Source organism: Anabrus simplex, chromosome 4 (genome assembly GCF_040414725.1).
Source record: "Anabrus simplex isolate iqAnaSimp1 chromosome 4, ASM4041472v1, whole genome shotgun sequence".
In the NCBI taxonomy this organism is placed as follows: domain Eukaryota; kingdom Metazoa; phylum Arthropoda; class Insecta; order Orthoptera; family Tettigoniidae; genus Anabrus; species Anabrus simplex.
The window spans coordinates 394,222,684-394,247,222 of record NC_090268.1 but is presented as its reverse complement, the minus strand read 5'-3'; the positions used below and the strand labels follow the sequence as shown (position 1 = coordinate 394,247,222).

The following is a 24,539-nucleotide window of genomic DNA, read 5'->3' as shown; positions in this document are numbered from 1 at the left end:
CTCCCTCTTCTTCAAGCTATAGTTCCCTCCTCATTTTATGACTCCCTCTTGTCTTCTTCAAGCTATAGTTCCTTCCTCATTTCATGAGTTCCTCTTGTCTTCTTCAAGCTATAGTTCCCTCCTCATTTGATGACTCCCTCTTCTTCAAGCTATAGTTCCCTCCTCATTTTATGACTCCCTCTTGTCTTCTTCAAGCTATAGTTCCCTCCTCATTTCACGACTCCCTCTTGTCTTCTTCAAGCTATAGTTCCCTCCTCATTTTATGACTCCCTCTTGTCTTCTTCAAGCTATAGTTCCCTCCTCATTTCATGACTCCCTCTTGTGTTCTTCAAGCTATAGTTCCCTCCTCATTTCACGACTCCCTCTTGTCTTCTTCAAGCTATAGTTCCCTCCTCATTTGATGACTCCCTCTTGTCCTCTTCAAGCTATAGTTCCCTCCTCATTTGATGACTCCCTCTTCTTCAAGCTATAGTTCCCGCCTCATTTTATGACTCCCTCTTGTCCTCTTCAAGCTATAGTTCCCTCCTCATTTGATGACTCCCTCTTCTTCAAGCTATAGTTCCCGCCTCATTTTATGACTCCCTCTTGTCTTCTTCAAGCTATAGTTCCCTCCTCATTTCATGACTCCCTCTTGTCCTCTTCAAGCTATAGTTCCCTCCTCATTTGATGACTCCCTCTTCTTCAAGCTATAGTTCCCGCCTCATTTTATGACTCCCTCTTGTCTTCTTCAAGCTATAGTTCCCTCCTCATTTGATGACTCCCTCTTGTCTTCTTCAAGCTATAGTTCCCTCCTCATTTCATGACTCCCTCTTGTGTTCTTCAAGCTATAGTTCCCGCCTCATTTCATGACTCCCTCTTGTCCTCTTCAAGCTATAGTTCCCTCCTCATTTCATGACTCCCTCTTCTTCAAGCTATAGTTCCCTCCTCATTTCATGACTCCCTCTTCTTCAAGCTATAGTTCCCGCCTCATTTCATGACTCCCTCTTGTCCTCTTCAAGCTATAGTTCCCTCCTCATTTCACGACTCCCTCTTGTCCTCTTCAAGCTATAGTTCCCTCCTCATTTCATGACTCCGTCTTGTCTTCTTCAAGCTATAGTTCCCGCCTCATTTGATGACTCCCTCTTGTCTTCTTCAAGCTATAGTTCCCTCCTCATTTGATGACTCCCTCTTCTTCAAGCTATAGTTCCCTCCTCATTTCATGACTCCCTCTTGTGTTCTTCAAGCTATAGTTCCCGCCTCATTTCATGACTCCCTCTTGTCCTCTTCAAGCTATAGTTCCCGCCTCATTTCATGACTCCCTCTTCTTCAAGCTATAGTTCCCTCCTCATTTCATGACTCCCTCTTGTCTTCTTCAAGCTATAGTTCCCGCCTCATTTCATGACTCCCTCTTGTCCTCTTCAAGCTATAGTTCCCGCCTCATTTCATGACTCCCTCTTGTCCTCTTCAAGCTATAGTTCCCGCCTCATTTGATGACTCCCTCTTCTTCAAGCTATAGTTCCCTCCTCATTTCATGACTCCCTCTTGTCTTCTTCAAGCTATAGTTCCCTCCTCATTTCATGACTCCCTCTTGTCTTCTTCAAGCTATAGTTCCCGCCTCATTTGATGACTCCCTCTTCTTCAAGCTATAGTTCCCTCCTCATTTCATGACTCCCTCTTGTCTTCTTCAAGCTATAGTTCCCTCCTCATTTCATGACTCCCTCTTGTCTTCTTCAAGCTATAGTTCCCTCCTCATTTTATGACTCCCTCTTGTCTTCTTCAAGCTATAGTTCCCTCTTCATTTCATGACTCCCTCTTGTCTTCTTCAAGCTATAGTTCCCTCCTCATTTGATGACTCCCTCTTGTCTTCTTCAAGCTATAGTTCCCTCCTCCATTTTATGACTCCCTCTTCTTCAAGCTATAGTTCCCTCCTCATTTCATGACTCCCTCTTGTCTTCTTCAAGCTATAGTTCCTTCCTCATTTCATGAGTTCCTCTTGTCTTCTTCAAGCTATAGTTCCCGCCTCATTTCATGACTCCCTCTTGTCTTCTTCAAGCTATAGTTCCCTCCTCATTTCATGACTCCCTCTTGTCCTCTTCAAGCTATAGTTCCCTCCTCCATTTTATGACTCCCTCTTCTTCAAGCTATAGTTCCCTCCTCATTTCATGACTCCCTCTTGTCTTCTTCAAGCTATAGTTCCCTCCTCATTTCATGACTCCCTCTTGTGTTCTTCAAGCTATAGTTCCCGCCTCACTTCATGACTCCCTCTTGTCTTCTTCAAGCTATAGTTCCCGCCTCATTTCATGACTCCCTCTTGTCCTCTTCAAGCTATAGTTCCCTCCTCCATTTTATGACTCCCTCTTCTTCAAGCTATAGTTCCCTCTTCAGTTCATGACTCCCTCTTGTCTTCTTCAAGCTATAGTTCCCTCTTCATTTCATGACTCCCTCTTGTCTTCTTCAAGCTATAGTTCCCGCCTCATTTCATGACTCCCTCTTGTCCTCTTCAAGCTATAGTTCCCTCCTCCATTTTATGACTCCCTCTTCTTCAAGCTATAGTTCCCTCTTCATTTCATGACTCCCTCTTGTCTTCTTCAAGCTATAGTTCCCTCTTCATTTCATGACTCCCTCTTGTCTTCTTCAAGCTATAGTTCCCGCCTCATTTCATGACTCCCTCTTGTCTTCTTCAAGCTATAGTTCCCTCTTCATTGCATGACTCCCTCTTGTCTTCTTCAAGCTATAGTTCCCTCCTCATTTCATGACTCCCTCTTGTCCTCTTCAAGCTATAGTTCCCTCCTCCATTTTATGACTCCCTCTTCTTCAAGCTATAGTTCCCTCCTCATTTCATGACTCCCTCTTGTCTTCTTCAAGCTATAGTTCCCTCCTCATTTCATGACTCCCTCTTGTCTTCTTCAAGCTATAGTTCCCTCTTCATTTCATGACTCCCTCTTGTCTTCTTCAAGCTATAGTTCCCGCCTCATTTCATGACTCCCTCTTGTCTTCTTCAAGCTATAGTTCCCGCCTCATTTCATGACTCCCTCTTGTCTTCTTCAAGCTACACATCCTTCCATATTTCATGACTCCCTCTCGTCGTCTTCAAGTTATCGTTCCTTCACGATGTGTTCTCTACCTTTTTCTGATATACTCGGAAATGAGGGAAATATCCGTGGCAGTTGTGTGAAAGTTTTATGAAGAGACAGTAAGTAACGCTACAGCCTGTGGTGGACTGAGTGGCTCAGACTCTTGAAGCGCTGACCAACTTGGCAGGTTCGATCCTGGCTCAGTACGGTGTTATTTCAAGGTGCTCAAATGCGTCAGCCTCGTGTCGGTAGAATTGCGGGCTGGTTAAAAAACTACTGCGGTACAAAATTCCAGCATTCGGAGCCTCCGAAAACCGTAAAAGTAGTTAGTAGGACGTAAATAAAATAACATTATTATTATTATTATTATTATTATTATTATTATTATTATTATTATTATTATTATTATTATTATTATTATTATTATCTATAGACTGTAAAGAGAGTTGCTTTGGAGATCGTTTTGGCGTTGTTTTAAAGGCTTTATACGTCTTGGCACTGTATTGTACTGAAAGGAAGTGATCAAATCAAGATCAGTGAAAGAGAGTGAGTGAGGGAGGGAGGGAGGGAGGGAGTGAGTGAGTGAGTGAGTCACGACCAGCCTCAGGATCTGGGGAGCAGTATGAGGGATGAAAAATCTAATCAAGCACATGCTAATTGATGTCATGGCCTTACACATCCCTCCAAGAGCAATTGAACCAGCCCTCTATGCTTCAATATATGTCCTACCTGTACATCTCTTCCTGGGACCAAATTACCCAAAACACTGACTTCTTTCAGTAGCCCATCATTCAATCAGCATTCATTGGTGACATTTCCTATGTTCTTCTTTCTAGGCCAGTCACTGTCCACGTTTAATTCCTACATTGCACAGTGGTGGACGCAAACATATTCAGAAATATCCAGTGTAAATATTTAAGACTCAAAGGAGCAAATTTCCTTCCTTAAAAATGTTTTAACTAACGTGGGGAAGTCTAAATGCTGCATCAAACTTTCTGTACTTCTGCTTTCATTAATCATTCCGGTGTTCAATTAACAATATTCGTACGCTTCCTTGAGGCGAACTCTTCTGATTAAGATGGGAGCGGAAACGAGTTCGACAAGGGGCTGGGAAGAAAACTTCATTCCTATGTGGTATGGTATTTTCTGCATCATCAGTTAAATAAATTTTACTGCATTCCATTACTTTTGTTTTACATGTATTTATTTAATTATGCGCTTAATTAATTCGTTTATTTATTTATTTATTTATTTATTTATTTATTTATTTATTTATTTATTTATTTATTTATTTATTTATTTATTTATTTTCACCTGCATTCCCTACTCTAGTTCTTCTCCTCACAATTTAGGATTATTTCAAGTTCCTTTACCAAAATAAAGTAACAGTCTCGTCCGTAAGCGTAGAGTTTAGCATTTTTAGTGTTCCCCTTCTTCATCCGTAATAAAATTACACATTTCCTTTTAGTAGCCTTTATCGTCCTTCTGTGTACGTACAATGGGAAATTTGTAAAAATTTCCTGATGTAATGTTGTACAACATTTCATGGTTTGCGTTTCTGGGTGCTGAAACTCATTATCTTGTGGAGAAAGAGTAACCTGAATGATACCCATATTGTTCACTTCAAACAGCTACAAACTTGCTTTAGGGAGATGATGGGTTCAAGCTACACTAACTGCTGTCTAGAGAGTGACTGAGTCTCAATTATTAATGCTACTCCCACTACCTTCCTGCTTTAGTTGTTTCCCATTCCAGAGTCGTTGGAAGCCTATTCGTATTACTGAGGCTTTAAACAGGTTGCAAAAGTAAATCTCCCCTATTAACCTTAAATGGAGTCCTTGAGTCTCTTTAATTTAAATTCATATTAACGGCAATTCCAGCTCGCCTGGTGGCCATGTTCTTTAAGGCGTTGAAGTATAAACGATCTGACACCGTAGTTATCCGGTTAGAGTCCCACTGGTTCAGAAATTTTCTCCATCAGAACGTTGCCCGACAGGGTAAGGGAGGTGGTGGTATACAATTTCTAATCACAATTTTCGTACCAAAACCTGGATACGTTAAGCCTTGAGCAGACCCCTTGGTGCTCTTCGAGAGAAGTAAACTATTTACCGGTACCGGGTTTCACCCTCTCCCTTCCTACTATCATATTGACGACTAAGAATCACTACCTCGTATGTCACAATGCTCTTCCTGTCCATTATCTTCCTTAAGACTGGTCACGCCTCTCAACGATATATGGATATGCAGTCCATCAGAACAAATTGCGTTGTGTTCTTTTTGGTATGCGTGTATGTAAAGCAAAATGGACCTTATATACAGAATATTGTAGGAATGTGTAAATACGTTATGCAAACATAAATCTCTACAGTAGTGTATAGTAAGGTTCATACCCGTAACCAAAGGAAACTGAACACTACGTAAATTGGTCTGAGTGACTGTATATCCGCAAATGGCTCGGAGACGTGGCCGGACGTAAGGGACATAATGGTTGGAAAGAGCTTTGCGGGATACGAGGTTTTGATTCTTAAACGACAATATATCACGCCATTCATTTCATCTCATTAACTGCTCTGATGAGGTTGACGTCAGGAAGGGAATCCTGTCATAGAAACCCGCCACAACAGATTCATCTCACCCCATACCCGACCCGTGGAGAAACGGGACATGGGTTGGACAAACAAACAAATATTAACGGCAATTCTTTTAGTGTGTACGTGGAAAAAAACTATCTGGATTGTACAATCAATCCATCCATCCATCCATCCATCCATCCATCCATCCATCCATCCATCCATCCATCCATCCATCCATCCATCCATCCATCCATCCATCCATCCATCCATCCATCCATCCATCCATCCATCCATCCATCTCCTGATCTGCATTTAGGGCAGTCGCCCAGGTGGCAGATTCCCTATCTGTTGTTTTCCTAGCCTTTTTTAAATGTTTTCAAAAAAATTGAAATTTATTGAAATCTCATTTGGTAAGTTATTCCAATCCCTAACTCCTCTTCTTAAAACGAATATTTGACCCAATTTGTCCCCTTGAATTCCAGCTATATCTTCACATTGTGATATTTCCTGCTTTTAAGGACACCACTCAAACTTATTCGTCTACTGATATTCTCCCATGTCATCTGTCCGCTGACAGCTCGGAGCATACCACTCAGTCGAGCAGCTCGTCTTCTTTCTCCCAGCTCTTCCCAGTGCAAACTTTGCAACATTTCTGTCCAACTACTATTTTGTCGGAAATCACCCAGAACAAATCGAACTGCTTTCATTCAGATTTTTTCCAGTTCTTGATTCAAGTAATTCTAATGGGGGTCCCACACACTGGAACCATACTCTAGTTTGGGTCTTGCCAGAGACATTATATACTCTCTCCTTTACATCCTTACTACAACCCCTAAACACCCTCATAACCATCTGCAGGGATCTGTACCCTTTGTTTACAATCCGATTTATGTGATTACCCCAATGAAGATCTTTCCTCATATTAACACATACAGAGTACAATAAAAACTTGACAGATCTTCCTCCTAATATCAGTTTTATTACAGGTTATAAAGGGAAGTAGTAGAAATTCCCTCAATCATGGCTGCTTAAAATTCCATCATTTGCATACATAGGTTCACATACCAAATAGTTTATTCTTCAGCAATCCAGTCTAAGACTGCAAAGTTATGATTATTCTATTCCCTAATCAATTTAACAGTTCCTCTAAACTTCTGCTAATGAATATAAAAGAAGTACAATATTTATAAAATTACTGTTTTACTCACTGTATTTCTGGAAGATGGCTAATGAACCTGTTACTATTCTTCACTGAACTAAATTCATCTCGGCATGCTAACACAACTGCTACATTGACACGCGCCGTTATCAGACTCAACATTCGAGATAAGAAGACCTTCACCCATCCATACTTCTTAAAAAACAACTGATCACTGTGCAAACTGTTAGAGGTCATAGAATATAACTTGGGAGTATCGAGACGAGATGCTCGATTATGGAGCATGTACCGAGCTGTCAGCGGAGAGATAACCTGGTGGTTTGAGTGGGGTTTTCAAAAGTAGGAAAGATCACAATGGTAAGATGAAGTTGGAATTAATGACGATAAAGTGGAGAAAGTAATCGTTCAGAAGAGGACGAGTTCGGGATTGTAATAATTAAGCAAGGGAGATGTTCTATAAATTATCAACTCATTTAGGAAAAATGGAATAGTTTATGGCTTTTAGTGCCGCGAGTGTCCGAGTACATGATCGGCTCGTCAGGTGCAGGTCTTTTGATTTGACACCCGTAGGGGATCTGCACGTCATGATGGGGATGAAACTATGATGGTGACGACACATTCACCCAGCCCCCGTGCCAGCAAAACTAACCTATGGTGGTTTAAATTTCCCACCCTGCCGGGAATCGAACTCGGGAAACCTGCGACCAAAGGTCAGCCAGCTAACCATTTAGAAATTCAGCTGGACTAACTAGGTAAACGAGTGATAGGGAATCTGCCAAACGGTCGACAGCCCTAAATGCAGATCTTTGGTAATTGATTGATGAATATTATCACACACACAAATGTTACATCTTCCATAACTTCCCTCAGACGGACTACCCAGTCGGAGTTGGACAATGAATCGCACGATTTATTCTTAAACTAGCTGTTAAGAACACACCGTTTAAGGGGTTAGTTTCTGTAATTGCAGCAGTAATGACATCTGACGAAGATGAGTGCTAGCAGAGGAGACAAACTAACACCAATAGTTAGTCACTGCAATGTTATTTTTATATGGGCATAGGACATCAGAGGGAGGCCGTCACATTTCATTTTAGCAAGGATATGTTTATGGGCTTGTGGTTCATTCGGAATTACCGTTATCAATTTTGCGTGGACAGAAAATCGACACTATAAGTAGCCCTGAAGATGGTTTTCTGTGGTTTCCCATTTTCCCACCAGGAGATTGCTAGGGCTGTACCTTAATGTTCTTTTAAAAGTTGCTTTACGTCTCACCGACACAGATAGGGATAGGAAAGGGCTAGGAGTGGGAAGGACGCAGCTGTGGCCTTGATTAAAGTACAGCCCCAGCATTTGCCTGGTGTGAAAATGGGAAACCACGAAAAACCATTTTCGGGGCAGCCGACAGTGGGGTTCGAACCCACTATCTCCCGAATACTGGATACTGGCCACGCTTAAGCGACTGCAGCTATCGGGATCAGTGTACATTCATTATGACCACGGGCGCTTCCTTCACACTTCTGGCACTTTCCTATCATCGTCATAAGACCTATATGTGTACGTGCGACGTAAAGCCAATTGTAAAAAAAAAAAAAATGACATTGTGGTACCAAGGCAACCGGCTTTCGTCATCTATCTGTACTACAGTAAGCAGTCGTCGTTTTCTTCCTCGCGTTATTACAGTGTGCCTTAAATCTGCTGTCCAATATCATATGATTAAACTGCAGATATCCCGTTTTATCCTTTTTATTTGATCTATATTTTATTATTCCGTACCATTCTATATGAACAGAGCATTTAAAACATAGGCTGGGTACAAAGAAGATTACATAATGAAACAAAACACTCACTCATCCCAAAGAGATCCAAGGAGTACAATATAGTTATGTGGTTCGTGCTGGTGCTGCAACATCTTTCAACCTCATTTTCTGAAATAAAAGTTACTAAACATAGTGACAAGGTTTTTTTGTTTTGTTTACAAAAATCCAAACGATGCGGCGCGCTTTCACTAGTCTTCCAGATTGAGTAACTTGAGGGTCAATACTAAAACCTGGCGGTATCTGAACGACATTGGATGACTCAGAATGATCACAAGAATCCGAAATAGAAGCCGCAACAGGGTCCAACACCTCTTTACTATCCTTGTCAGAAATATATTCAACTAGCAATAAAAATTGACTTTCACAGCAATAAAGTATAGACTTCTACGAAATATCACTGAAATGTCTTTGTTATATCATAATACATTTCAAAATCAAATCAAATCAAAATCTCTTTATTTGCAAATGAGGTGCCTACCTCGGTGACAAATAGTGCGCTAAAATACATTATTGTCAATTACTAAATATTAAATTAACAAGAGAACAAAATTTTCCTATAATACAATATTATACAATTTACGCTAACAACTTTTTCTATTAAACACACAGCTCATCCTTAGTAAATTTATATTGTTTACAAAATTCTACTAATAATATATCCTGTACTACTTACAAATATAGTCAACTGATATACAGTATGTGGAATTACTTCAAATGTTACTGTACAACTGGTATAAGATTAAAATTTACATTGCATTTATTTACTTTTTTTTTTCCTTTACCCATTCTGGAACCTAAGTAGTATAACGACCTGCTGCGTCTTAACCAGGGCCCCTTTTGCCACCAATTTTCAGAGTTCCTGAAGGGCCTTCACAGCTACCGTAGCGGTCCCAGGGCCCTCGAAGTCCCCACTGTACTTCACCCCTACAGGCCGTCCCCTACTTTGGCTGTCCAAACTCCTTAGACTAGGGGATGGAATTAATTTATTCACACACATTTTTTATTTACATTAACCTGCACTGGTCGAATGCCCTCTAACATTTCATTTATTTTCTCTGTTGCTGTTTATTCTCTTCTTGAATATCTGTACAGATTGTGGAAAAGGATCAAACACTACCCCTTGTAAACTGTTCCACTCCTTCACACCCTTCCCAATGAATGAAAATTTACCCCAATCGCTTCTACTAAAATTTCTTCTAATTTTACATTTGTGGTCAGTCCTGCTTCGTAGTGCTGACCACATGAAACCTCGTAATCTGCAGGCCTTCGGGCTGAGCAGCGGTCGCTTGGTAGGCCATGGCCTTTCAAGGGCTGTAGTGCCATGGGGTTTGGTTTGGTTTGGTTTGGTCAGTCCTGCCGATATAATTATTTTCCAACTGAAGCCTCTCACGGATATCTCCCCATGCTGCTTCTCCTGTATAGGCTCTATATAAACCTATAAGTCTAGTTTTCTCCCTTCTCTTACTTAAAGTTTCCCTCCCTAGTTCCTTTAACATTTCTGATACACTACTCTTTCTCCTGAAATCCCCTGTTACAAACCTTGCTGCTTTCCTCTGCACACTGTCTGTTTATTTTATTAGGTATTCTTGGTGAGGATCCCAAACACTGTTTGCATATTCCAATAATGGACGAACCATACTTAGGTAACTTTTCTCTTTTAATTCTTTGTTGCATCCTTTAAGTAGCCTCGTTATGACATGTAATGATCTGTATGCTTTCCCAACAATGTCATCCACATGACCCTTCCAGTGCAAATTACTTTCAAATTTTACACCTAAGTATTTGCACTTGCCATCTTTTGGGATAACTACCCCATCCAAAGTATATTCAAATTCAGTTTTAAAACTCCTGTTTGTAAAAGTTGTAACAGTTGATTTGCCTCCATTAACCTTCATATTATTCTCTTTAACCCATTGTTGGATACTCTCAAGGTCCCTTTGTAATTCTGAACAATCCTCAATGGTATTTATTTCCCTATAAACAATTATGTCATCTGCATACAACCTTATTTTTGATGTTATATTATTCCCTAAATCATTTACGTATATTAAGAAAAGTAACGGACCGATTATACTACACTGTGCAATTCCCTTCCAAACTTTCTCTTCCTGCGATACGTTATTTCCTACTTTGACTTTCTGAACCCTTGAATTTAGAAATGTTTTCACCCAACGTGTAACCCTTACGTCCAGTCCTATTCCCTCCAATTTCTTTAATAATTTTCCATGTTCCACTCTATCAAAGGCTTTGGAAAGATCTATGGCTATGCAATCTAACTGGCCTCCTGAATCCAATTTATCTGATATGTCCTGCTGAAATCCCACCAGTTGTGCCTCACAAGAAAATTTCTTTCTAAATCCATACTGGCTCTTCATGAACCAATTTTTATCATCACATATCCCTCTGATGTACTTTGATATTAAACTCTCCAGTATTTTACAAACTATACTGGTCAGGGTGATTGGTCTGTAGTTCTCTGGTTTCCTTTTATCACCCTTTCCTTTATAAATTGGTATTATTATATATTCCTTCCATTCCTTTGGTATTACACTATTATTTATGACATAGTCAAAGAGAAATTTTAAATAAGGCACTATGTACCACCCCATTTTTTTTAACACCTCCCCAGTAATTTGATCACTTCCTGCTACTATTCCTTGCTGAAGCAGTTGGATTTCTCTGAAAATATCTTCATTTGTGAATGAGAAGCTTCTTGTTTCCCTCTGTGTCTCTCCTTCTGTATCTTCTGTTTCAGTTTCCAACTCCTGACAATCATCTACTGAATATCTGAATTCCCTACTAAAGAGGTTTGCTTTCTCAGTATCTGTTAAATAGTGTTCACCCCCTTCTCCCACCATTGTAGGAATTTGGAGTCCTTTTCCTTTTTGATTCCTGATATATGAATACAGCTTTTTCCATTTCCCTTTGTGGTCATTACGCTCTTGAAGAATGCCAATCATATAATTCTCTTTTGCTTCCTTTTTCACTCTATTCAGTTCCCTCATCAGCTGTTTTCTAGTTTCTCTACTCTCCCTAGCTTCTTTGATTTTCCTGTTTACTATTCTACATTTTCTTTTTAATTTTCTTATTTCCCTTGTATAATAAACAGGGTCTGAGGTCATTTTACCCTTCTTAACACGTACAAATCTCTTCTCTCCTTCCCAAATGATTCCTTTGAATTTAGCCCAAAGTGTATCCACATTACTCCCTTCACTTATCCAACAACTGAATTGTGACTTAAGGTAAGTCCCAAATTCATCAACTTTAGTTTTTCTGTACAATTTCTTGTCTTGTGTGACCCTCTTATTAAGCCTTTTTGGTACCAGTCCTACATCCATTATTACAGCCTTATGGTCACCTATTCCTTCAATTACCCAGTTTTATCAACAATTGACCATGGTTTAACCAAGAATACATCTAGTAAGTTATTGAGACGAGTTGGTTCTTGTACTACTTGTGTAAATCCTCCCTCCCAAATTAACTTATTTGCCAGTTTCTGTTCACGGGCTTCACTTGCAGCTCCATTCCATTCAACTTCAGGCAAGTTTATATCTCCCCCAATTATTACCACATCATTATTATTGTTTTTATGAGTATAATCTATTATTTTCTCAAATATTTCCACGTCCCTTTCCTCTCTTCCAGACCTGTACGTTCCTATAATTCCCACCTCCTTCATATTATCACAAATTAATTTTATCCCTAATATGTCATCCATTTCATCGGTAAACCATTCATGTGAACAATAAGTTTCCTTCACCAGAATAAACACCCCCCCTCCCTTTTTATCTCCTCGGTCTCTACGATAGATTGTGTACCCTTCTGGAAACACTTCTCTGTTACCCACCCCTTCTCTCAACCACGATTCCACTCCTATCACCACATCAGTCTCATAAGAATCCATCAATGTACCGAATTTTAATTGTTTATTTACTACACTCTGACAGTTTACCAAGAGCAATCTCAGACCCCCTTCCTCCCTAAAACTTGACTGTTGCAATTGGTTAACTTGAAATTCCTTACTTTCCTGAGTTTCATTTTCTATTTGGCTGAGCCAGCTTGAAGTACGGCTGGCTCTTTCTACTAGTTTTCCTGGTCAGTATTATAACTCAAGGGAGTTGCCTTTTTTACAGTACATATCTTAAGATTAATAAAATCTAGAACAATATTTGCTATCTTTTGTTTACCTGAATTGTTTAGATGAAGGCCATGCTTTTTGTAACAGTGTCTCTCGAAAGTGCTGCTATCAATTACCTGTGTATTACGAAAATGTTTACAAATTTTAACCATATCTGTATTAACTTTGTCCACTTCAATGTTCACACACGAGTCTTTAATCAAATCATGCCTGTGGGGCACGTTCACTACAAAGATGTTAGTGTGAGTCAGCTTACCTAGTGTACATTTAAGTTCAGAAATGACATTCTTAGCGTCGTTGTGAGCTACGTCGTTCGTCCCGCCGATTATCACTACTGCATCACGACTTCCGAGATTTCTTGCCGCCTGCTCCGTGTTTTCCAATACCTGCTTCATTGGGGCCCCAGGATAGATGACAGCCGATGCTGCAACATCTTTATTGTTCATTTTCTCCGCAATTCCCCTCGCCTGGCTATCACCAAATATGAGAATGTTCGACACTTTCGCCGGTGCACTGTGTGGGATTTTAGGCCTAACTTTGCCGCTTCTCGTAACGGGTCTTGCGCTATACGTCTGACTGCTTCCCGTGCGGATACCTTGCGTATCGCTTACTTTCCTCAGGGCTGAAAATCTATTTTCGGTGCCAATTACAAAGTTGTCCTTATTTAACTGTACACGTTTCCTCCTAGAATCTGAAGCAACTTGACACCACGCGCTAGAATTCACGGAGCCACCCGTGTTCTGAGTGTTTACTGGTACCGGTATTTTCGATTCCAGTAAACGTACCTTCTCCTTTAAAATCTCATTCTCTGCTTTTAATGCTTGTAAATCCTGTTGCAATAAAGAGAGAATTATAAGTACATTATCATTACCTCCATCCTCCAAGGAATGAGACGCCAGCGATTCGTTGACCGTTGTAGACATAGGTTTGTTACCGCTATTCAAATTGCTCTCGCCACAGCTAACACAGGTCCAAGTATCTTCATTTTTAGCAAAACCAGCACTACATATATACTAAAAATGGTACCAAATTAAACACTTTTCACACTGGATACCATTCTTCTCTCGCTTCTTGTTTACACCACACTTATTCCCGATTATTTCGCAAGAGAACCGGGAGCTATCTTCACTTACATCCTTCGCTGACGCCATCTTGAAACTTAAATTCTTCTAGTTTTAGGATCACTTAGTACATTGATAAATAATCTGTTGGAAATAGTAGGTTATGCATTAGTGCACATTGGAACTACACCGTTATTAAGCGATCTGCCCGATCATGTGGGCGGGATTCACGTTGAAGAAGAGAAATACGTGAACTATGGCCACGTTTCTCAAAGCATAGCATGTGTTATTTCACCCGTTAATACAGTCAACCTAGAGGGTGGCGTTGAACCAATGAGAACGCGTACCTGCGTCGTGTGGAGTTTCTGCATTTTAATTGAAATGAAGTTTTCATTTTTGCATTCTGGACATTTTTCTTTTTCAATTTTTCGCGGAATTTTGAATCAAAGCTGCACCTTTTAAAGGAAAAGCCCGGATCATAAAACAAGGGCATTCACCACAGACTTATTATTGGGACTGTATACTCTAGTTATGAACAGAGGAGTAAGGGACTGATGTTCATTCCTAACAATGTAGAAAAATAGGCCTATAAGCTGCAACGCGTCCGTAGCACTACAGATAGGCCTTTTATCACACTACAAAAGAATGCCATCTTTTTTGAGAGGTTGATCCGAATCTGGCAGTTCACAGTCATGCTATGGATGTGGTAGTATAGTGGACTTTGGATGTTTGTCTTGTTCTCTCGGCATTCCATAAAATTCTCAACATTACCCTACAACAAAACATTTTGAAGAAATCAATACAGTTTTGGCCAGTCCTTTTGGTGTCATTACCAGACAACCTCTCTAAGGCTTATCTATTAGTGTGTAGTACGTAGGTGGATAAAAAGGTTAGTTGCAGCAACGCGCCGCAGCAGCGCGCTGTGTGTCGCAAACGTGGACACAGCGGAGAAAGGGGCTGACACTGCCCACACGTCTGTTAGGCAGGTCGCTGTGGTGTCTCGTCTGGTATTGTGGGAATAGGGGCCAAATGCAATGGCGCGTCAACTGGACGTTCATTCCAAATATGAGGTGCGTGCGACAATCCGATTCCTATGGGCCAAAAGGAAGAATTGCACGGACATTCATCGTGAGATTAGTGTTGTGTATGGGGAGCGGGCCATTTCCCGGCAACGTATCGTAAAGTGGTGTCAGCAATTCGAAGCCGGACGCACAGATATCACGGACAACCATCGCGAAGGCAGGCACGCAACGTCCAGGACCCCTGCAAAGGTCAACAGTATGAATACGATCATTAGACAGAACCGGCGCATTAAACTGACAGAAATCGCGACGCAGCTGAACATGTCGTATGGCAGTGTGTTCGCCATTGTTCACGAGGACCTTGGATATCATAAGCTGTGTCAAAGATGGGTCCCACGTCTTCTCACCGATGAGCACAAGGGACAACCTTTCCAATCCTCCCTGGCATTTTTGCAACGCTATGCCGCAGACGGCAACGAGTTTCTGCGGCGAATCGTCACAGGCGACGAAACGTGGGTCCACCACTTCACCCCCGAAACGAAGCATACATCAATGGAATGGGTGCACTCCTCATCACCACAACGAAAGAAGGCCAAGGTTCAACCTTCAGCCGGTAAGGTTATGGCGATAGTGTTCTTTGACATGGAGGTTTTGATGCACGTGGAATTCATGCCGAAAGGAACGACGATCAACGCGGCGTCGTATTGTCAAACGTTGCACCGGTTGCGTAAAGCGATTAAAGAGAAGCGCCGCGGGAAATTGAGCGCCGGTGTGATTTTGTTGCACGACAACTCAACACCTCACAAGGCCCGCCAAACGATAGAACTGCTGCAGCGTTTCAAGTGGGAGGTCTGGCAACATCCACCCTACAGTCCCGACCTAGCGCCATGTGACTTTCATCTGTTCGGTAAGCTCAAAACGGAGCTCGGTGGTCGACGTTTCCAGACCGATCAGGAGGTGAAGGCCGCTGTCTCCGAGTGGTTGCAGAACGCTGGAGGAAATTTCTATGCATCCAGCCTCGAAAAGTTGATTGTGCGTTCGCAGAAATGTTTGGAGTCTTTTGGAAACTATGTGGAAAAGTGACGTTACAGTGTATGTCGTTATAGTCGTGTTGCTGTTGTATAGGTGGTGTAATAAATGGCCATAACTGGGAAGTGCAACTTATTTTCTGATCTGCCCTCGTAATTGGCTCGATTTGATAAGAGACGGGAAGGACGGGATTATGTCATTAAAGCAACACAGGTCCCTTATTATTTGGAACAAACAGAACTTCTGTTAACCTTAAAATTCTTGCTGCTCTGTGCGTATTCAGACCACCCGTCCACTCAACTGTCAAGTGAACGTATTTGAAGAATGCTTTATAGATTATTAATATTCTTACACGACAACGTATTTCTTTCAGACATCAATCATGTGTCCTTCTACGTAGCGTAAAGTCCCCTGCACACGGGGACAGCAGTGGAGGCCAGTAGTACTAGCCAGTAATGGCCACTATTAATTATCGCTCTACTGTCCCGTTCTACTGTCAACGCCCAGCTGGATATTGGCGGCCACCAAACTCAAGCATGTTTGAGTTTAGTGGACGCCACAGGACTAGTAACAGGGTTACGTGACCTAGTGGCACGTGTATTAAAAGGTACTGGCCGCCTGTAGAGTGCTGAACTCTCTTGAAGGTAGAATTACTTTTGTGATTTACTTTTGTTGCGAAAGGTGTTCAAATTCTGAAGAAGCGAAGACAAAATCAACTGCTAGTGTAAAGTGGAGGACGGACAATATCGGTACATTTTTAGAAACTAACATAAAATATGAACTACTTTGGATCGTTCGTCATTCTTATTATGCTAACAAGTATATCAGATAAGGTACTCTCAGTACTACAAAAATTGTAGAAATCTATCATGTCAACGACGAGTGCAGGAGATAGTTGTAAATGAAATAATAAGTAAGTAAAATGTTAAGTTTAATGACAATATTTCAACAATTTTAATCCCAAAAATCAATGTTATTCTTAAACCCAATTCGCAATTCAGTTTTAAAAGTCTGGAACTGATTTAAAGAAGTATTGCAGTCCTTCAGACGAAATGTTTCTGTTCGCATTTCACTATTGTGTGTAAGACTGGAAAGGACCTCTCAAATTAGTTTTCTACTAATACATTGTATTTATTTTGGCACTGAACTTGTTTTGATTATCACGCTGTACACTCTTCTAATTTTGTCGTCTAGTTGAAATCCTTCTGGCTCTGGACCTGTCCTCCAACTTAAAGTTCAGTGGAGACACAACCGAATTTATTATGGACGATTTAAACTTCAGCTCCTGCTCATATTCTATCCGGAAGGTGCGGATTACCTGGAAAGAAGAAGGAACATATTTTAATATTTTTGAGCCATTCCGGCGCATGTTCTTGGAAACAATGTGACACATTGAACATAACAACACCTCATCTCTGACGGTTCCGATGCAATTCCTTTTGTAGATTCTTATATTAGTATAATAGAATACTACTACTACTGCTACTGATACTACCACTACTTCTACTGTACGGCTCCATGGCTAAATGGTTAGCATGCTGGCCTTTGGTCACAGGGTCCCGGGTTCGATTCCCGGCAGGGTCGGGAATTTTAACCATCATTGATTAATTTTCCTGGCACGAGGGCTGGGTGTGTGTGTTGTCTTCATCATCGTTTCATCCTCATCACGACGCGCAGGTCACCTACGGACGTTAAATCAAACGACCTACACATGGTGAGCCGAACCCGTCCTGGGATCTCACGGCATAAAAGCCATTTCATTTACTACTACTACTAACTCGCGAAGGGGCACAGTTACGCAGAGTGATCTGGAAGTGGAATTTACTGGTATATTTCGCTGGTAGACTGCAGCCGGCCAGAGAGACTTAGTTTGGAGTCACTTGCGACTGAACGTAACAGGTTTACGTGACGGGTTCCAGTACGTGTGAGATCAAACCAGCAACTTGAGAACAGAAAAGCCAATCTGGGAGTTAGAAAAAGTATAACCAATGCTTTATAATGTGAGTGGTCAGCGCATTGATTTTAGGTTCAGAAGATTTCGGGTCAAATGCATGTATGTTAGAAACATCATGGCTCGCCTCTGGTTCAGAGGCAGTACACATACATAGTCTCCGCGGCAGAAGAGTTAACCAGAAGTAGTTAAAGTCCAACAACACCGCTGGAAACGGGACCCAGCTTTCCTACTTAGAAACGTTTGGATAGGATAAATTTTAAAAAAGGTAAATAAAAATAATTTTTAAAATGAATATGTTTCCGCGTTGCAAGTAATAAGACCATGAGTATGCACATTACCTGATTGTACAGTATACCAGGTCGTGTTAGTAGCCATCTTACGCATTAGTCCCAGGGGATAGTCACATAAGACAAATGCATGACAGTCATCTTACCCTTTAGCCCTGCGTCAGCTCCTTGGAGTTAGTCGTATAAAACCAACATATAGCAGCCATCTGACCCATTAGCCAGACACGATATATCCCCATTAAAACAATGTATTGCGACCATCTTACTCTTTAGCCTCTGCGTCAGCTACGGCTTATTTTCCATACTTCTAAAATACCAGGTCTCGTTAAATGGTAGGAAGAAAGAGTTGGTGTTTATGTATCCTTACTCTTACCACGAGACATTTGATCTCCATCTCAGCAAAACGACGACCAACCCACATCCTTGGACCAAATGCAGATGATAAGAAAACGAAAGGATTTGCCTTCGCTTGCAACTTATCTCCTTTGAGCCAGCGTGCATGGATGAACTGGTCAGGTTGCGAGAAATTTTCTTCTGAACTTGACATGTACTTGCTTCGAACCATTACTGTGACCTGCAAAATTAAAAGACAGAATCATGGGATTTCATCTGTTCATCATTAACGATTGTAACTCGAGGAATTAATCAAGTCTGCGAAAATTACTTCTTACTCAGTGGTGTGAAGTACTACAATAGTTAATGACAGCTTAAGAGATTATATATTTTGGAATTTATATATTCTTAGCCCTTAAATATGTTGTTAACGTTTTCGATTAAATTGATGAATCACTCATTAACCCTTAACAAGGAACATGTTGTCTGTAATACTGTCACGGATGCGAGGTCTGTGTGAGTAGTTTATGTTAATGTAATCTGGAAGATATATCATACATTTAAACAGTCAATGCCGATTTTATTTCTTAATTTAATATTTAAAATCACTATTGAAAAAATCAAATATAATACGATAGTTCCTTATTTGACAGTTAATAGAGTTCGTATGCATTTAATGCTTATAAGTCATAATCACTGCAAACAGACGTGTTTAAATTGCAATAAGTGAAAGAAATAGCTGTCATTTAACATAATGACTAGAATACTAAGGACGTTAATTATTATGTTGCATTCGTACGTACAGAATAACATTACTGTGAGTTCTCAATCACCATATCAGGCTTGCCTATATAGGTGAGCGGTCACACTTAAATTTCATGGAGGTCCGTTTTCAAAGTACCATATGGACTGGATGTCCGGAGCAGCGAAAAATGTGAAGCTACAAAATTAATTTTGTATACTTAACAGATAATACTCTAATATATAGAAGGAGAAAATTATTTAAGTTAATTTGTGTCTAATCGATAATAGAAAAAATTAAACAAAACACATTTTAATTACTACAGAAATATACAGAAATTTAGTAGAGAATTACTATCACCACATTCAAATTTCCCATACGAATCATATTATAATTCTAACCATCCTTCACATCGTGCGATAAGTGACATCTTCTAGATGTGAACATTTTCCTGAAATATGAATCTAAATTACTGTAAATTAGTTTTAAAATGTTCGATTATATTGATGAATCACTTGTTAAAACTAGGTTTACTGCAGCGGTCAAAATGTTCCTTTTCAATATTGTTTTCTCTATCACTCTCGTTATACAGTTAGGACATACAAACCAGTTAGTGACTTTTATTGATATTAAGTGTACTTTCCGGCATATAGCTTCAAAAACCTTTAACTCCTTTCTAGTTAGCGCTACGAGGTCATATACCTACTTTTACCTGACGGTCATTTTAACCGGTACTGCAGTAGCTACCCCGACAGACATTTGTGACATTCATTTAGAACGGGATATCATTCTAACAAGCTGTTACAGTATACTTTATTACCGTTGTACCGAACAGAACTATTGTTGTGCTGCAATAGGACAGCTGTTGGCTCTTTTCTAACAATGATACAAGTACAACGACAGTAAAATATAGTCAGAATCATTTGTTCAGTAATGAAAGGTGTGCAATCATAACGAGCAGTCAATTGTCTTGTTCACTACTTGTTACAAACATTCAAACTAGATTTTCCGATTGTTTGTAATTACTCCGAAGAAGCATGTTTTCGCGTAGTCTGCTGATGAATGCCGAAATTTTGAACCACAAGCATAACATTTCCCCATTACAATCAAGCGATGAAGCTGGGACTGATTTAGACCTCGATAATTGCAAAGACGGGTACAGCTTGGCAAACGGAAATAGCTCGTATAGTGATTCTAGTTGCATCGAGCCTGTAGAAATGCCATATGAATATGAAATCACACAGCAGCCTTCGACCTCAAGGGTTAGGGAATTACCCGCCAAACGGCGACGCAAGCACACCAGCAAAACAGCTGATGACAAAGGTAAGCCTGTTTGACATTAGTCATTTTGTGTTTACGTAATTCTGTGCACAGTGAAAGTGTGTTTGGTTTTATATTTTACTGGTGAAGGAAACAATAAGGAAGATAATAAAATTACTAGCAAGGAGCACGATATCATCCTGTGATGCTCCTTTACTATCAAAATAGAATCTATTTTGCTATTAAATTGATTATTTTAACAGAGCTGTTACTGTAAAGAGAAACAGAACGTACTCGCGCGGAATTTATTTCCATATACTGACAGCATACAAAGCTCCTAGACATGTGCATGGATAAAAAAGGCACAATAAGGATATATTGTAAACTATGGATGGTTCCTTGTATCATATCTGTTCTTAGATAGGTAGATAAATAATGTTTAACCTTTAAGTTATTAATCCTTTAGCATATCAGATTTTACATACAACCGAATTGTACAGTTTGGTGTTGTGGACGACACTTTGCTATTTCCATTTTACAATTTACAAAATTCTTAGAGCAGTATCAACATATAAGTACGCAACAAGTAGCTAGTTTCATAAATTAATTTACATAGTGGCATGTCTTATTTAGTTCAGTATCCTGCTGTCTTTGTATTTTGTGGTAATTGTTGTAGTGTATATGACTATAACATCAAAATATATGTTGCTATTACTACCATATTTTATTTTTCAGAAGGCTAGAAGCCAGTATGTTAACGATGAGAGTACTTGAAAAATTACCTGGCTCCTTTTTCAGTGCTGGCTCCTAGATTTAAAAAATCCACAGTTTTAGTCCATCAGGCAAGCGACTCGATGTTGAAAACATCCTAGGGAAATGAGCTATTAATTTTAGGTAAAAAATGACACGCCCAGTACCTTCCTGGTTTAGTTGCTTCCCATCACAGAGTCATCTTTAAATAGAGCACATCAGTCTTTTGTTAAAATTTAAATCATATTAACGCCAATTCTTTTAGTGTATACGGGTAAAAGCCTATCTGGAACGAATGTTATATTGGGGAATAGATAAAATTCCCTGAAACACAACAGCTTAGAAACCCATAAATTGTATGCCTAAATTCAAATACCAAATAGGTTATTCTTCAGCAGAGCAAATGCAACACCAAGAAGGAGTGGTTCGAAAGGGGTGAAAGTTGGGGAAAAAACAGAGCCGGCACGGACGAATAATTGATGTTTATTTCAAACCGATATGCAGGTCACACAATGCGCACGGCATCGACTCAGTAGGATGTAGGACCACCGCGAGCGGCGATGCACGCAGAAACACGTCGAGGTACAGAGTCAATAAGAGTGCGGATGGTGTCCTGAGGGATGGTTCTTCATTCTCTGTCAACCATTTGCCACAGTTGGTCGTCCGTACGAGGCTGGGGCAGAGTTTGCAAACGGCGTCCAATGATATCCCACACGTGTTCGATTGGTGAAGAGATCCGGAGAGTACGCTGGCCACGGAAGCATCTGTACACCTCGTAGAGCCTGTCGGGCGGGCATTATCCTGCTGAAACAGAGCATTGGGCAGCCCCTGAAGGTACGGGAGTGCCACCGGCCGCAGCACATGCTGCACGTAGCGGTGGGCATTTAACGTGCCTTGAATACGCACTAGAGGTGACGTGGAATCATACGCAATAGCGCCCCAAACCATGATGCCGCGTTGTCTAGCGGTAGGGCGCTCCACAGTTACTGCCGGATTTGACCTTTCTCCACGCCGACGCCACACTCGTCTGCGGTGACTATCACTGACAGAACAGAAGCGTGACTCATCGGAGAACACGACGTTCCGCCATTCCCTCATAAGTCGCTCTAGCCCGGCACCATGCCAGGCGTGCACGTCTATGCTGTGGAGTCAATGGTAGTCTTCTGAGCGGACGCCGGGACTGCAGGCCTCCTTCAACCAATCGACGGGAAATTGTTCTGGTCGATATTGGAACAGCCAGGGTGTCTTGCACATGCTGAAGAATGGCGGTTGACGTGGCGTGCGGGGCTGCCACCGCTTGGCGGCGGATGCGCCGATCCTCGCGTGCTGACGTCACTCGGGCTGCGCCTGGACCCCTTGCACGTGCCACATGTCCCTGCGCCAACCATCTTCGCCACAGGCACTGCACCGTGGACACATCCCTATGGGTATCGGCTGCGATTTGACGAAGCGACCAACCTGCCCTTCTCAGCCCGATCACCATACCCCTCGTAAAGTCTGTCTGCTGGAAATGCCTCCGTAGACGGCGGCCTGGCATTCTTAGCTATACACGTGTCCTGTGGCACACGACAACACGTTCTACAATGACTGTCGGCTGAGAAATCACGGTACGAAGTGGGCCATTCGCCAACGCCGTGTCCCATTTATCGTTCGCTACGTGCGCAGCACAGCGGCGCATTTCACATCATGAGCATACCTCAGTGACGTCAGTCTACCCTGCAATTGGCATAAAGTTCTGACCACTCCTTCTTGGTGTTGCATTTGCTCTGTCAGTCAGTGTACTTAATGTATTTCTGGAAGTGGGAAAATGAACCTGTAACTTTGCTTTACTGAACTAAATATTTGTATTGGCAAACTAAGCCAACTGTTGCATAGATAGGCACTGTTATCAGACTCAACATTCAAGATAGGAAGACCTTCACCCACCCATACCTCGGTTTAAAAAACCACTAATCACTGTGTAAAATTTTGGAGGTCATAGAATAGAATATAAACACGCACAATGTTTACAATAAGCAAATTTCATACGCCAAGATAAATTCATATCATTTGAACACTGAGTTTGGTTCATGAGCGCTTAGGTTTATTAATTTTACTTGGATGACACAAAATTTGGGCATTCCATTTGTTTCATAAATCCACTACCTTTTTAAAAATCGCAAATTCAAATTGGAAGTACCAACACCAGAAGAGCATACATGGAAAAGTGATTGAATGTTCATACATATTCAATTTATATTAATAAATAATCTTCACAGCATTAAACTATAGAGTTCTCCGATATATCACCGACACTTCTTCGGCACACCAACATTTATTTCTACCTAGATTTAGGGTCCTTTAGCACATTGATAAATAAGTTGTTGGGGATAGTATGCGATGCCTTAGGGCACATTGGAACTGCACCATTTATAAACTACAGTGAGTTTCTCTCACCGGTTGGCCGGCAGGCGCACCCAGTTTATCTGCCTCCCGTGGACTCATCACTTCCCATTACATAGTGCTACGACAGCGCGGTAATGTCCGCACTTCGCAGTTCGGGTCCGTGCTCAGAAGGTGTATTAAGTGTTGATTTATCGCTCCAACTGTTCTCGAGTTGTGAAGTGCTACTTTGGGATATAACTGCCATAATACCTCCACATAAATCGAGACCAGCAGGGGCAAAGAGCTGGAGCCCGGACGGGAACCGGGGCCAGCCAAGCCCCAGGATCCATCGCGGGAGACGGAGCTGCAAGTTCCGGAGACCGCATAAGGTAAAGTATTCTATGAAAGTAAAGAATGATTACTTTCATACAAGCAAATATACAACATTGTATAGCGGCCTCTAGGGTACTTAATAGAAGTATCCAGAAAGGCGGGTTTTCGGTCGTCCTGATACAGGAACCCTGGCTTAGACAGGGGCATATCATGGGACTAAAATGTGCAGGTTTCACGCTATTCAGTGGAATAGCAGAGGAGAAGCCTAGAGCATGTATACTAGTTAAGGATCATAACGCTTGGGCTATACCGGGTTTCATTAGTAGAGACCTGGTAGCAGTCCTAATGAGATATGAAGAGGGCGGACAGCCAAGAGACTTGGTTGTCTGTTCTGCATATTTCCCAGGAGACTCTGAATCTCCACCCCCGCCGGAGGAGTTCAAGAGACTTGTGATATACTGTAGGAAACAAGGATTAAACCTCATAGTAGGATGCGATGCCAATGCTCATCATAGCATTTGGGGAAGCAAAAATGCAAACCGAAGGGGAGAGCACTTCATAGAATTTCTATGTACAACTGATCTTGAGATCATGAATATTGGTGATACCCCTACCTTCATTAATAATAGGAGCGAAGGGATCATAGATCTTACCCTGGGTT

The 24,539-nt window shown here is 41.1% G+C and overlaps 1 protein-coding gene across 1 annotated transcript in view; it reads right to left on the bottom strand.

The window, feature by feature from the left end:
- Positions 1 to 6,968, bottom strand: part of LOC136872294 (probable cytochrome P450 49a1) — a 93,886-nt gene extending 86,918 nt beyond the window's left edge. The window contains exon 1 of the mRNA XM_068227316.1: positions 6,835 to 6,968. The gene's annotated coding sequence lies outside the window, so the exon portion shown is untranslated. The remainder of the gene's footprint in view (positions 1 to 6,834) is intronic.
- Positions 6,969 to 24,539: the final 17,571 nt, after the last annotated feature.